This window comes from Schistocerca nitens, chromosome 3 (genome assembly GCF_023898315.1).
Source record: "Schistocerca nitens isolate TAMUIC-IGC-003100 chromosome 3, iqSchNite1.1, whole genome shotgun sequence".
Classification (NCBI taxonomy): Eukaryota; Metazoa; Arthropoda; class Insecta; order Orthoptera; family Acrididae; genus Schistocerca; species Schistocerca nitens.
This window is the reverse complement of record NC_064616.1, coordinates 843,686,775-843,701,671: the sequence shown is the minus strand read 5'-3', so window position 1 is coordinate 843,701,671 and position 14,897 is coordinate 843,686,775.

Here is a 14,897-nt window from a genome sequence, read left to right as displayed (position 1 = left end):
GGTTGAATGTTTCCACAAAGGAAATGAAACGTAATAGCACTTTCCGAAATGCTAAATGTTGATACCAACAAAAAGTTCATATGATATCATCTCTTATTGGATGAAAGCTGTGCCGGTGATAAACGACAAGGTTTTTAATTCTCAAACGATGTGCAGTGATTTCAGTCCTCCGAATCATGCCGTTGCATTTGTGAATCATACAGGTTGGTGACTGTTCCAAAGATCATGTTAAATTTTAGGACACGAGAAACCAAGTTTCACAATATTGCACTATTACCTCTAAACAACGTAAATATTGGAATGACACTAGACGGCTTTGTAATGTGAATTTAAAATTTATTTTCGAAAGAACTACACTTTTGTGCAGATTGTTACACAGGGCTACAAATTCTTAAATCGTCAAGAACAAAGACAAACCTCGCAGTATGTACAACAGATACAATCGCGGTTCATAAAGTCCATATTACCGAATAGTAACGTGAGATAGTAGTTGATCACTGTTCAACAGGGAGGGCAAGTATTTCTGACAATATGTACGTATTGCAGAGTCCTATTTTCTAAGAAAATTGACAATTGTTTTAAGAAATTTCATCGTTATAAACCCAATTTTCACACTTAATATACTGGCAGCTATGATAGCAGAATTACGGCACTGACATCTTTCAGTAGAAATATGTTCTTGAAACTGAACTGAACTTCTCACTTTTTTTATAGTTACTTTAAGTGAAAGATAACATGTTTACTGCGGCAGTACTTGATTAACATTACAGACACCGTACCAGTTGGTCAGAAGCTTGATGAGAACATTTTCTCCTTAATAATACTAAACTCTGATGCCTCCCGTAGCAGGACACTGATCATATGTGCGTGGTGCGAGTAACACTTCGGAATTCTAATCATAAGGTGAGCCACAGTAAAACACATGATTTCTCTTGAAATAAAATTGTGAAGTTTTAAAACGCGTTCTTTTGTGCTTTTTAGTTACGTAAATATTGTATGTAAGAATATCACATTATGATGACCTAAGGAACGCCATAGTTTACCTCTTACAAGAGCTCCAGTTTTTATGATTTAATGTAGTTACGCGGTTTTCAGTACTGGTTCTGAAAGACAGAAGAGCTGTGGAGGTAAATCATTTCGAGATTTCAAAGAGTATCTGTCACTGTACATAAACGCACTAGTTCCGCATTCTTAACTATGAATGTGCATCAAGCGACAACAGAGTCAAACAGTTTTAAAACCAACATTAGAAAGTACTTATTTGAAAAAAAATTTGTAATTCTAAACCGCCACGAGTGTAACTTCAGTGGAACTTCTTGACAGATTAAAAGTGTGTGGCGGACCGGGTCTCGAAACCGGAATCTTTGCCTTTCGAATGCTCTGCCGGGGATCGAACCCAGAACCTTCTCCTTTCGTGGCCAAATGCTCTGCTTGCGAAAGGCGAAGATGCTGGATTCGAATCCCGGTCCGACAGAGTTCTAGTCTACCTGGAAATTTCTAATCAGCTTACACTCCGCTGCAGAGTGAAAATTCACTATGGATATCTCTTTATTAAGTACCGTCTTCAATTATTTGATCATTTTCTGTTAGCATAAAATTGCTTACAACAGCCTGTATGGCAACGTTATTACTGTGGCGCCAAACAGAATAAAAATCATCTGGCGTCACTCTCGTCGGTAGTAAAATGCGCTATACTGACAATAGTAAGAAGGTTAGTATGCAAAGTGCATTCCACAGAGAAGGATTATGATATTGTAAACAGATTAATTAACTATAACAATGCATTTTATTGTTGACTGTAATGTGCGCTTTATTATTGGCAGCTTTGAGGTAAGATTTTTCTTATTTTATTCGTCACTTCAGTACGAACGTTGCCATACACGCTCTTGTAAGTAATTCTATAGTACCTGAAGCTGATAAGACGACCGAACCCGATAGTTAATAAAGATTTATTTTATCAGTAGCCCTAGGGGACTTTGATATACGACATTTTTTTTAAAATTAACATCTACGAGCTCTGGGGCACCACCAACAATGAAATATGTTAAGATAACAGTACTTCAGTATCTGACGTTGTTCTTCCGTGGACGTCAGTAGTGTACAGTTTGATTTTTACTATTCACGGCGACTGCGAACTCTCACAGGTATATGTATCGCATAATTTGCAAGAGTAGGACGGCTTTCGTTTAAGATCATAGGAGCATAATGCAATAAGAAAAGTAATATTACGAATTTATTTTCAGCTTTATCGTGTTTATTCTGTTTCCGCTGTTACTTGCTTGATGAGTACAGATGAAGAGTGGAAATGTCACACGTTCTAAGCGGCATTCTCTCACAAAACGCGTTTTCAGTGTTACTGTGTTGTCGGTTCTCTCTTGCATCTCCTTAGACTTGTTCCACGTGCCAAAACTTAGATAAAATGTTTCAAACATTCATTACTAGATGACGCATGGTTTTTTATGCCAAGCAGTGCTTCGTTCTGGATTTCAAAGAGCCATCGTCAAGGCCGCCTTCATTTCGCTGATGCACAGTTTCTGTGGTAATTTGAGTCAATGTAAGCATTTGTTTCTATCAGTTAAACACCTTTGTAATTGAAGGAGATAATTTTGTGTTTCAAAAACAATAAAAAGGTGAAAAGCAGTACGATCAAAGTGTCTCATACTCATTTATTATCTCAAATAGCTATTAAAAATTCTCACTCTGAAACAGAAGAATGGAAAATTGTCAGTACATTAGAAACAGGAGATACCATACTTCATCTGAAAGACTAACCACGCTTATCAGTTGTAGTACCTGTTGACTATGGCGTCATTCCTTTCTCAATAACACAGGGAGTTCTACAGTAAACTTTGCAACAGTTGATTCCAAGAATGGAATTTTGTAAGACACAGAAGATAGTACACAGAGATTTTTTCCTTGAGTCTAATTTTATCATTCTCTGGTAAAAAATTAAAAGCTGTGAGAAATAGTTATTCTTGAATATAGTTCTATTCGTCAATACAAGACTGCTGTATTCCTGCACTTTTACTATCACAAATAAGACGTAATGTCTCAGTATTGTGCTTCAAACAACATCTTTCGTATCGGCACTTACAATCAGTTACTTCCCTGGTATTCAGCTAGAAAGTTCTTAATAAATGATTTATTTTCTGATATGTCTCATTACTTTTTGCAGCGATGAAGTGATCAGCATAATCCTGTGTTATCAGAGTACATTTTTCAATTTTTTGCTTACAAATAAATAATTTACAAAAACAGATACATTGTTTTTTGATTCTCTTGACTTGTGAGATTTGGCAGTTAGAACGTTTGACATTTCCACTCTTCAGGTGTAGACGCAGATGAAATAATACGCTTTGTTCTTTACATTATTGGAGTGTCGTCTTGCCTTTATTAGTATGGAGAAGCTAGGCCCAATTACTGTCGACAAATTATTCTTTCTGTAGATGGAGAAATTATGAAAAAAAAATCACTTTCAGCTACGAAGTCAGTTCATCCAGTTCAACCTATATTTCGATGGCGCACCGTTGTGTACCGTGAACATGTACGTATCAGTTTATATCGATGTTTACGAAATTTTTGAGGAGAGGCACATAGTGTACAAATATTAGCAACCCACATTTGTGTTCGTGGTAACACTAAATCCTACGACATTCTCTTCATGAGGCAGTCGCACTACACCGTATTCATAGAGGCTGGTTGTAAAAAAGTTGACTCACCTTATTCTTATTGATGTTTGCTTTAATCATCATTATCAAACAGTCTTGATACTTAGTTTTGCTTCGGTCTGTATTCAGCAAGAGACTATCTTTAAATTTTGTACATGGTCACAATTAGACTCGAGTAAGGGATAATCTGTACTGTACTGCATACGGCCTGTAATGACCGTTAAAAACCATGTCGTCATTCAGATATGCGTAGCTATCGTTTTTTCTTTCTTTCTATATATTGCTAAATATTTAAAAACACTGCTGCAGGATTATGTCAGTTACGTATGCAACGCGTAGTTTGACATCTTGATAACACTGTGTGACGGTTTCATTGTCATCAAATTGTTACTAGAGGAGTAATAAAAGTTTTCCTAAATAAGAACACGTAGGTCCTGGCCAAGAGTACTCAGTGTGTACTTACACTCTCAATTGAAGAAAACAAAAAGAATTATAAACAAATACACGGAAAAATAAATTACGTACTTTTTAATTTTCCGGTGAATTAAAAAATTAAATGCTGTAATAACCCAATAATAATAAGCGTTTATCAGGGAAATGCAGTGCTGCCTCACTATTTTTCGGTGAATTAAAAAATTGAATGTCGTAATAATCCAATGATAATAACAATAACAATAAACTTTTACCGAGGGAAATGCAGTGCTGCAGTACTGCTTGCTCTTTCTCAAACGAAAACGTTATTGTGAATCTCCCGAGGTGCTCACTATAATTGCTTGTTTTAAGTCTTTTCTTAAGGTAGCCTCTGACAACCCAGTAGCTTTGAAGGCTTGGCGCATTGAGGTACCATTTGCAATAAAGCCAAGAGCTTGCTGATAGAGCGGTTCTGTTAATGGCTGTCGAGTGATGTTCTCGTCGGTTTGTGGGGAAAAAAATGCCACTGCGGAATACGTGATTACATTCGAAGTTTATTTGGGAGGTATGTTCTAAAAACCACTACCCGACAAAGGAAAAACCACAGAAAGAAAAATTTATTCACGTTCTCTAAGGTGAACAATGAGGCATCTAAGGTAAACAAACACCAACAAAACAATGCCTGAGTACACTAGAAGGGACTACACAAGTCGAAGTACACGTTATGGGGTAAAAGTTTGCAAATAGCTTCTTGGTGGGGTAAAAGTACGCTCTGCGGACTTCTACCTCCATTAGATCTGCGCACTTTTACCCCAAAAACAGTTTTTTCCGGCAGTCTACAGATAATACACACAACTAAAGTCATGGTCATCAAGGAGGATATTGGAAGCTTACAGCCGCCAGTTCGTAAACAGATTTAGACTCATCTAACACTGAATCAAAACTACACCAATTTTACATCGAAAAGTACAAAAGAGACTTACCGCATTTTCTCCAGCTGTAAGTGTCCCACTGCCACGTGTTTTCAGAATAGAACTGAGGAGATGATGATGTATGCGCTGCCTGGTGGAAGAATGATGAACTTTAGCGATCTGTACACTTTGTGTGTACTCTTGCCCCACGCGTACTTTTACCCCCACCTACCCTATACTCGTAGAAATAAACCTAAATTCTCGTCATTCACGTAGCTGTCAGCCGCCATAATTCGACAGGCTTTTTCGTCCGTATTCCCAGATGTCTGTCAAAAACGATGACGTCTAACAGGGATAAGGGATACTTTGAATGTAGTCAGGATCTTCATCAAATACTTCAAACGTATACATCTCCTGTGTAAGAACAAGAATGAAATGTTGCACTCGAGAGTGCAGTGAATTATATGGAATCTCCAGTGTATATTTTTAATCTTTCGAGCCGTGATTTATTCACATTAGTGGTATTTGACACTTACTGCCGCGGTTGTCTTTGTAAAACGAAGGAAGTGTAGTGCTAGTTAATAATACACCAATTATTTTCTTCTCTCTTGTCGTGGGACCATCTGAGCTATAGCTACGCAGACATGAAACGAATCACTAATTGCACAACTCATACATTGCAAGCATGACAAAATTAAAATTTGGAGGCAATTTACAAATGGTCTGCATGAAATTCACTAATTGATACTGCAGACACTTTAAGGTGCCGTTTTCTGAGCTAGGATTATTCTTTATGAATGCATAGAGTTACCTCAAAACGCGATACCGTAGTACATCATGGAGTGAAGCTTAGCAAAGTACATGAACTCTCGAGTTTAAGTGTCACAGGCTGCGAAGATTATTCGTGCAGCGGAGACAGATGTAGTCAGTTTCTGCACAAAGTCCCTAATGTGGTCTACCAAGAAAACTTTACACCGACCGTCAGCCCTATGAACTAAAAATGTTCGACTTGCATATTATTTGATCATTCACGAAGGTGACATGAACGTCCATTTACAGAAGGTGTTTGAAGTGATGACCATTGGTATCAATGCAGTGCTGCAATCTTCTTATCATGGATTGAGTGGTATTCCCTATCACATCGGCAATTAACGAAGCACATGCTCTGAAAATTCTCTCTCGTATATCGTGCAAGTAGTAAATATTCACCGAATACGGCGTATCCATCTAACGTACCATTGTCATGTAAACACCATTCGACGGTTTTGCAGTACAACACTAATAGGAACATAGGAACGGTAAGACTAATATCGTCAAATGAAGCGAATGTTAATGATGTCTTCCTTCAAAGAACAAGTCATTATGCTTCTCATTTACGGAGAATGCCAACGAAATTTAGTGAGAGCTAGAGACTTACACGCTGAAAGATATCCTCAACGTACTCACCCTATACGTCGTACATTTAAATATGTGCATGATAAATTGAGAACAACTGGATCTTTAACGCATCGGAAACATATCCGGCAAAGAAAGTCACTAACGAGCTAACGGAAATTGGTACTCTTGACACTGTGGTTCGAGATCCTTGTGTTAGTTCGCGGCAAATCGCAAGAGAATCTGGCATGAGACAGAATAGTATTGTTTGTGTTCTGCATCGCTATAAATAGCGTCCTTACCATATCAGTCTCCACACAGAATTAACTGGTACGGATTGTATGCGTCGCACTGAATTCTGCTGATTGGCTCAACTTCAGATTCAGAGGGATGACACATTTATTAATTTGATTTTATTTCCTGACGAGGCTACATTCACGAACTATGGAAATGTTAATTTGCGTAACATGCATTATTGGGCAACTGAAAATCCATGTTGGCTGCGCCAAGTTGCACACCAAAAACCATGGTCACTGAATGTATGGTGTAGGATTCTGGAGGACAGAATTATAGGCCCCCATTTCATAGAAGGAAATCTTAATGGTAGGAAGTACACCACTTTACTGAAAGAAACATTAGGTCAGACATCGGAAGAAATACCTTTAGGAACAAGGAACAGAATGTGGTATCAACACGAAGTGTGTTTGGTATATTTTTCGCTGATGGGTAGAAATGAGTTGCAGAGACAATTCCTAAATCGTTGGATTTCACGCGGCTCGTTCTCCGGACTTGACGCCTCTGGATTTTTTCTTGTGGGGATTCGTAAAAGACTTTGTTTATAAAGACGTTCATGTTACACCTGAAGATATGGGAGAGAGAATTGTCACAACATGTGCTTCGATAAGTGCCGATGTGATAAGATTTAATATGGAGAGTATTTCCTTGGTGGTTGTTTCAGTTTAACATTTTCGATGACAGTGATAACCAACTATACGTTGCTAATTGACTCTACTGTATTAAAAAGTTTCCTATTAAATAACAGTTAAGTGTAGATGAAGGTTTAAGTATAACAGTAACATCGAAGGCATGAAAGGCGCAATGATAGCCCAATTGGCGAGGGATATTGGAATGTGTACACGACAGCGGACAAAATAATTCCAGAATTCCCATATTAATTTCAGATACTACGGAAACCTAAAACAGTGTTATCCCCTGAAGATTTGAACGTCCGATTCTCCTTAAAGTCTTAACCTCTGTACAACATCATTCGGTGCTTTCTCTTGGTTACATTTTATTCATTTATTTGAAATACCGTCGTTTCTTAATTTATGCGCTACATCGAAAGCATGCAGCTGAGTGTCGTTGGAACACCGAGTCATAAGCATAATATGACATGTAAGAAAGTAACTTATATTTATAAACAACAGTTAAGGAGAACTGAGTTAAACGAGTTGGTTGTGTTTCAACACATAAGAGTAATTATTAAATATTTGTTTGGCTTTTCAGTCTTAGCGCTAATTTATTTTGTGGCAGTGAGTGCAGTGAGTATAATCACTCTTGCGAACAAGCTAATAGAAAAGGGACAAAAAACATAGTGCGGAATAAAGTTCTAGACCGGATCAGACAGTAATGACGAAGTATGCAGTCGTGGCCTTATTTAAGAAATCATTCCAGCCCTCATCACAAGCGGTATCATCAACTTGGATTACGATAATCGGCCGTCGGTTTAGCGACAAAAACAGTGTGCCTTTGGTTTCAATATGAAGAATGACGGTCTTACACGAAAACAAAGTGTAAGGGCAGGTGTTTTTTTTTCCTTTTGTCTAAACCTTACCGTAAACTTGTGCATGATAACCACTCAAACAAAACCTTGAAATTGTTACAAGAGACACAGGCATACAAGTAGTAAAAGTAAGCAACAATAAACTCCTCCTCATCCAGCAAGACAACTACCACTTTCATAACAAAACAATATTGTGTATACCCATAAAAAACATGGAAGTAGAAGAAACAGCTACACAGTGTTGAGTGCAAAATAAATGCAGTTCAGGTCAGATCTGTGTAAATCCATCTACAACACAAAATATTAGAAAAAAGTAAGCTTAAAGATCTGCTCTTTTTTAAAAGAAAAAAAATAGAATAAAAGCGGATACTGAAAGCCACATCTGATACCAACTTGAGGAAACAATAGTTGTCAAAAAACAAAATAGGAAATTCATAGGAGAAACTGTTTTTAACGCATTAACAGAGCAATTGAAATATAAACAGGTATTTTGTTTGCAATATGTTTAAAAAATCACCGCTGGGGAAGGTTTACCAATGAAGCGAAGTGCATCCGATGAAAAATGTTCTTAATTTGGAGCATGCTTAGTACAGGAAAGGTCGAATAATGTTTGAATGTAACAGCTGCTGCGGAAGATGGCCACCGAAACAGACTGTAAGAGATGTAGTTAATGAAGAAAACTTTAACGTTTATACCAGTTGCCTCTGCGGTATTCAGATCGGCCTCAGGCCGACCTCTGTTATACCTTTTAGGTACCATACGAAAACTGGCTACCTTAATAAAGATATTCCCGACGTCATCTAGACTGTGTCAACATTTTGATAATACTCAAAAAATAGGCTACTTCTCATCTCCGTGGGAGATCTTTGTGTCATCTAGAATATGTTGACCGCAACGTTTATTAACATCCAGCTTACACGAGAGCGAACGTCTCCCTCACCAAAACATATTTCCCCAGCAGCCCGCATTTAACCATTGAATTATGGCGGAAAACGTCTGTGGCAAACGAAATTACAGTCATGTATGTATAAAAAAAAAGCACACAAATCAGTAGGAGGAAGGCTTTATTTATGGAGGAGTGTACCCGCAGCGAAGTGTTGCGGCGGGCAGCAGGCGCCGTATGACACGGCCGTTCGGCTTTTGTTCTGCTTTCTTTGGCGAGGCGGCAGGCCGGGTTGTCACAGGGCCGGGCCGCGTCAAGGCATTATGCTTGACAAATAGCTTACAGCCCAAGGAAATCACTGTTAATCATTGGACCATTGTCCCGCTGTGAAGAGGGACAAGCCCGGAGGTGTGCTCCCCTCAGGGGATCGCCCAAATTCTGCAGACAATGCGGAGGCCGCCCCCTGCTGTTTGTCATGCACCTGGTCGCGCGCCTTCACACCTCCCTCCAAATTTATGGTTCCAGATGCTGGCGCTCGTGCGTCTATCCCCAGACTCACAATTCGCGCGCCGCGAAAGCAAGTCTTGCGAACGGTGCTCGACACGTGTGTTTATTAGTCTTGAGTTTCTTGTAAAGATATTTGGAAAAAGGAAAAGAAAAGATCTGACATTGGTATCATTTATCATAGCAAGTCGAGAAGAGAAATGAAATATTTTCATATCTTTCCTCCTCGACTGATCATGGTCTCTGGAGAGGTGTGTTTACATTATGTTCACTTTCCTGCGTACAAAGGTGGTAAACTTTGGTGGCTCCAGTACAAACACGGGTACATACATGTTTCACTGGTATGCTATCAGATGTTGATTATTCATTGGTTTTTATTCCACGTGTACAGTGTATTATGCTCATACTTGCTACGTGTTTTGTATTTTTTATATTGTAGGTCGTGCACACCTACATACCTCATGAACATTGAACACCATCCGCAAACTAGACTCCAATAACAACAATGTTTCCCAACTGACTACCAATAGTGGTATGCAGCCGCACCTGTTCGAGACGTTCCACCGTCCTTATACCTACACACACTCCATACACTGTCTGAACGCTACTTCCACCAGATATCCTCCCAGGTCACTGAAATCCGCCACAATATGTATCAAACCTTTCAACTGTAACCCTTACGGTCCTATCTCACACCACCTGACGGCTCCCTTTCCATCTCTGCCTGTCCCCTCTCCTCTTCATACTGCGGCCTTCCCCACACACTAAAATCCTCATTTCTTTCTTACTACTATCCATCCCATCATTTATATTCATCTCCATAGATTACCCAACGGACCCCTGTATTTATACCCACACCCTTCACATTTATGGAACACCTAAAGTTTCTCTTCCGCAAAAACATTTTTCTCCAGGGTAGAAGCTTCAAATTTTTAGTGAAAGTGCAGTGCTACTGTTCCAACAGCATCACAACTTCTGCAACGTGTATTGAAATAATATACTTTAGGTTTTTATGTTTAACCTTTAATCTTCCTGACTTAAATGAAACAACGGAGAAAAGATCCATACTTTAAGAGTTTTTAAAAACGTTTGTAAATTTTTCTCCTTTTAATCATATTAGTTTCGCCTTTGTGGACATTTTAAAGCGTTAAGCTGAAGAAAGGGATGTTGTCTCACTGGCAGACCACCATCTCGCATGGTGGCAGATGAATTAACAATAAAGAAGAAAACATACCTACGTACGACACAGGTACACTGCTCTCGTCGACAAAGTCGTTGACTTTACTCAGAAGCGCACAAAGAAATTCACTAGCATAAACACGAAGCTTTCTAATTATGGGCTGTTACACATCGTTAAAACAAAACATCTTCCCATTCCCACAGTTCTGAATAAGGTTTTCGTGAGGTTCCGCTCTATTGTAAGGAAAAGCGTAGGATGAAGTTCCTTTACAAATGTACTCAAATGAGACTCCCTCCGTCTCACTAAAAACTAGACTGTTATTTGTGTGATCAGATCGTGGCTCTACGCTGCTTCAGACCTCAAACAGGCCACTCTACCTTTAGAGACAACGAATGAAAATGAAGCGAGTGAAAACTTATGTAGAAACAGTTTATGATTTAACTTAAAGTAGTTTTGGACACTATTTTATTGCTGACGCCCTTATAATGTAAAGATGCTCTAACCCATGCGCGTAAATACGTATGGTACTTCATCAATTTGATGCTATAAGCAGCCAGTTTAAATGTAACTATTATATATGTTCTGAAAATGTCCTATTTGAGTACGAGTTTGTCGGTTTGACAACGATTCAGATACGTAAATCGACTCGTAGTGAAGAATAAAAATTAAATATTTGTTTTAAATGAATTAGCATTTGCGGAAATGATACTGTCTCTGTTGGTTTTTCCCACTTTTTGTCATCATGATTAAGAACTTTACAGCTCTCATCTTTATCCTTCATTGGTGAAATCAGCTTCTTCGGTGGAAATCCGTGTTCAACAAAGCATAAAATATTTTTCTGTCTTTATGATACCGAGGTATGTTTCAGTGAGTTTTATTTCATCAGTGTAAACTTACTTCTTTTCATACATAGTTGGTATATGAAGTGGGCAGTAAGACAGCAAAATAGCGACGTTTTACCGTGTTTTTATTTTTTCCAGTCGTTTCTTGCCGAATATTAATACAGAAATCGTAACCACAGAATGAATTTAGTGAACATGTGCAAAGTTCTTGAAGAAACTATTCGTTATGAAACGAAAAATTGATTTTTGTATCATTACCTTGGAGATACCTTAAGGCCATGTCTTAATTTATCCCTAAAAATATCACCCTCTGAGCTGTGACTCACATGCCGTCTTTGAAGCTACGTTTTATGCGACAGAGCCCAAAGTGCCTAGAGTAACAACAGACACACGCAGATCTCGAGATATTTTGTATGTGACAGAAATAGATTTCAAAACATCAAATGTACTCCTTATAACTCTTACACCACATGTATTGCATATGAATTAATTTTAGATCTGTTTTCAACGACTGTGTTATGTTAAAAGGAAACAAGAATTTTTTAAACTCCTGGAAGACATTCTTGCTGTTCTACACTACATGGCTCTGAAGATGATGATGTGTGATCGAAACTAGTCACGCCAGGAAAAATGTGCCACTGAGAAGGAAAAATAAACGATACAAAAATTTTAAATTAATTTCGAGTTATTTGCCAACATATCAGACTAATGTAGGTCCATAAGAGTGACTCAGAGTCTTAGTGTTGAGGACGATATTAGCACCGTAAAGCTAGAGAAAATTAACACTTAATTTGTTCAACAGTTAGACTTTAAAAGTTTGTTAATAGAACAGGTAAATGTGATGATGAATTATACTGCAGTAGTCTTTCAAGTATCTAAAGACTCTTAATGCTGTTCACCAGTGATAGAACAAAATCATGAAATTTAATCTAGTACTGAAACAACAAAACTTCGTAAATACTGAGATATGAAAAATAGACTTCAAATATACTAACTATAATTGTAATTATCTAATTATTTTATGGCACTTCTTTGACTTAGATGCCCAGGGGATTTTGAGAACAAAGTACTTCCCTGCGTTAATGATCATAACATATGCAGTTGCTTGTAGTATATTAGATTTTATGTGGACTGGACAAGGAATATAGAAGCGAGGAACTGTCCTACACCATGCGGTGGCTGTGAAGTAAGATTTTGGATGAAGATAAATAATAAATTTTATAAATGAGTTAAGGCGGTGAACTGCCGACCAATATTATTAAGAATAAGTATAAATGTCGACATTGGGTTCGATGCAATGTATGGTTTGTGCTGAAATAGATTCTGCTTCGAATTTTCTTTAAACTAAGGTTAAACATTTTACAATATAATGTCAACAAAATCCTAAAGAGAGATGTGTCGTCAGATCTAACGAGAGGTAATTGCCCAGGCCGCTGTGGCCGAGCGGTTCTAGGCGCTTCAGTCTGGAACTTCGCTGCTCCTACGGTTGCAGGCTCGAATCCTGCCTCGGACATGAATGTGTGTGTTTTCATTAGGTTAGTTAGGTTTAAGTAGCTCTAAGTCTAGGGAACTGATGACCTCAGATGTTAAGTCCCATAGTGCTTAGAGCCATTTGAGCCATTTTGAGAGCTAATTGGGCAATGCTTTCTTTGTAAATGGAAACTATCAAAGGAGCATTCAAGGAATTTGCCTGTTACTTTCAGAATTTATGACATTTTTATTTTGTACAAATAAAAATTAATACCTCTAATATTTTAGGGAAACTAATTTTTTGTCTAAACTGATTTACAATTAGTTGCTGGCGTAGGAGAATAGAACGTAGTCTTCACTTTACCACAAATACGGTAGACCTGCTGAGCTTAAAAGCATCAGTAGTGCCTTACAGTTTCAATTTCTCCACACTGGAAATTTTCTCACATGTAATAAGCAACAGGAAAGTAATAAGTGACAAGAATAATACACAGAGGGAATTTTCCAGTTCCTGATAACAATAACAATACCAATAATAGCTGTTTCTACCTAAATGATACACTTCTAAATTTATGACATATGTATCGTATGGCTTAACTGATCATATTTAATGTCGACTAAAAATCAATCTGTAGACCATATGTGACTCATACACCTTAGGAGAGTGCACATATCTCGGAGTTCTTTGTCGTATCTTCTCGGGGTCCTCATGTTAATTACTGGGTCTGGCAATGTTAATCGTAGAGACTAGAAGGGTGCTCTTCATGTCGTCAGCAGTATTCAGCTATCGATCGAGCAAGGGTTTTCCAACCTACAGTATTGGCCATTAAAATTGTTACACCAGGAAGAAGTGCAGATGATAAACGGGTATTCATTGGACAAATTTATTATACCAGAACTGATGCCCGCATCTCGTGGTCGTGCGGTAGCGTTCTCGCTTCCCACGCCCGGGTTCCCGGGTTCGATTCCCGGCGGGGTCAGGGATTTTCTCTGCCTCGTGATGGCTGGGTGTGGTGTGCTGTCCTTAGGTTAGTTAGGTTTAAGTAGTTCTAAGTTCTAGGGGACTTATGACCACAGCAGTTGAGTCCCATAGTGCTCAGAGCCATTTGAACCATTTTTGAACCAGAACTGATACGAGACGTTTTCAGTTGGTGAGAGATCTGGAGAACGTGCTGGCCATGGCACCAGTCGAACATTTTCTGTATCTAGAAAGGCCCGTACAGGACCTGCAACATGCGGTCGTGCATTATTCTGCTGAAATGTAGGGTTTCGCAGGGATCGAATGAAGGGTAGAGCCACGGGTCGTAACACATCTGAAATGTAACGTCCACTGTTCAAAGCGCCGCCAATGCGAACAAGAGGTGACCGAGACACACACCAATGGCACCCCATACCATCACGCCAGGTGATACGCCAGTATGGCGATGACGAATACACGCTACCAAAGTGCGTTCACCGCGATGTCGCCAAACACGGATGCGAGCATCATGATGCTGTAAACAGAACCTGGATTCATCCGAAAAAATGACGTTTTGCCATTCGTGCACCCAGATTCGTCGTTGAGTAAAATAGAAAAAGAAATACATTCCGTTTTGCAGAAGGCGGCGTTTGAAAAAATACCAATTTAATTGGTAAACACGGAACAAACGACACCAAGAGCTTCCAACCCTGCAAGATGATCACTTATGCGACTGACTGCAGTGCCTGTTCAGCAGTCGCGTAATCATCCGATTATAATAATGACTCTTACCGCATATTTATGCATAGTACGGTAGATTTGCTTATGTTGAGGGTCAGCTGGCCCCAATTACTCATCCTGTGTAGGAATTCTCTTTATACAACAGCAACATCAGCGAACAGCCTCATCGACC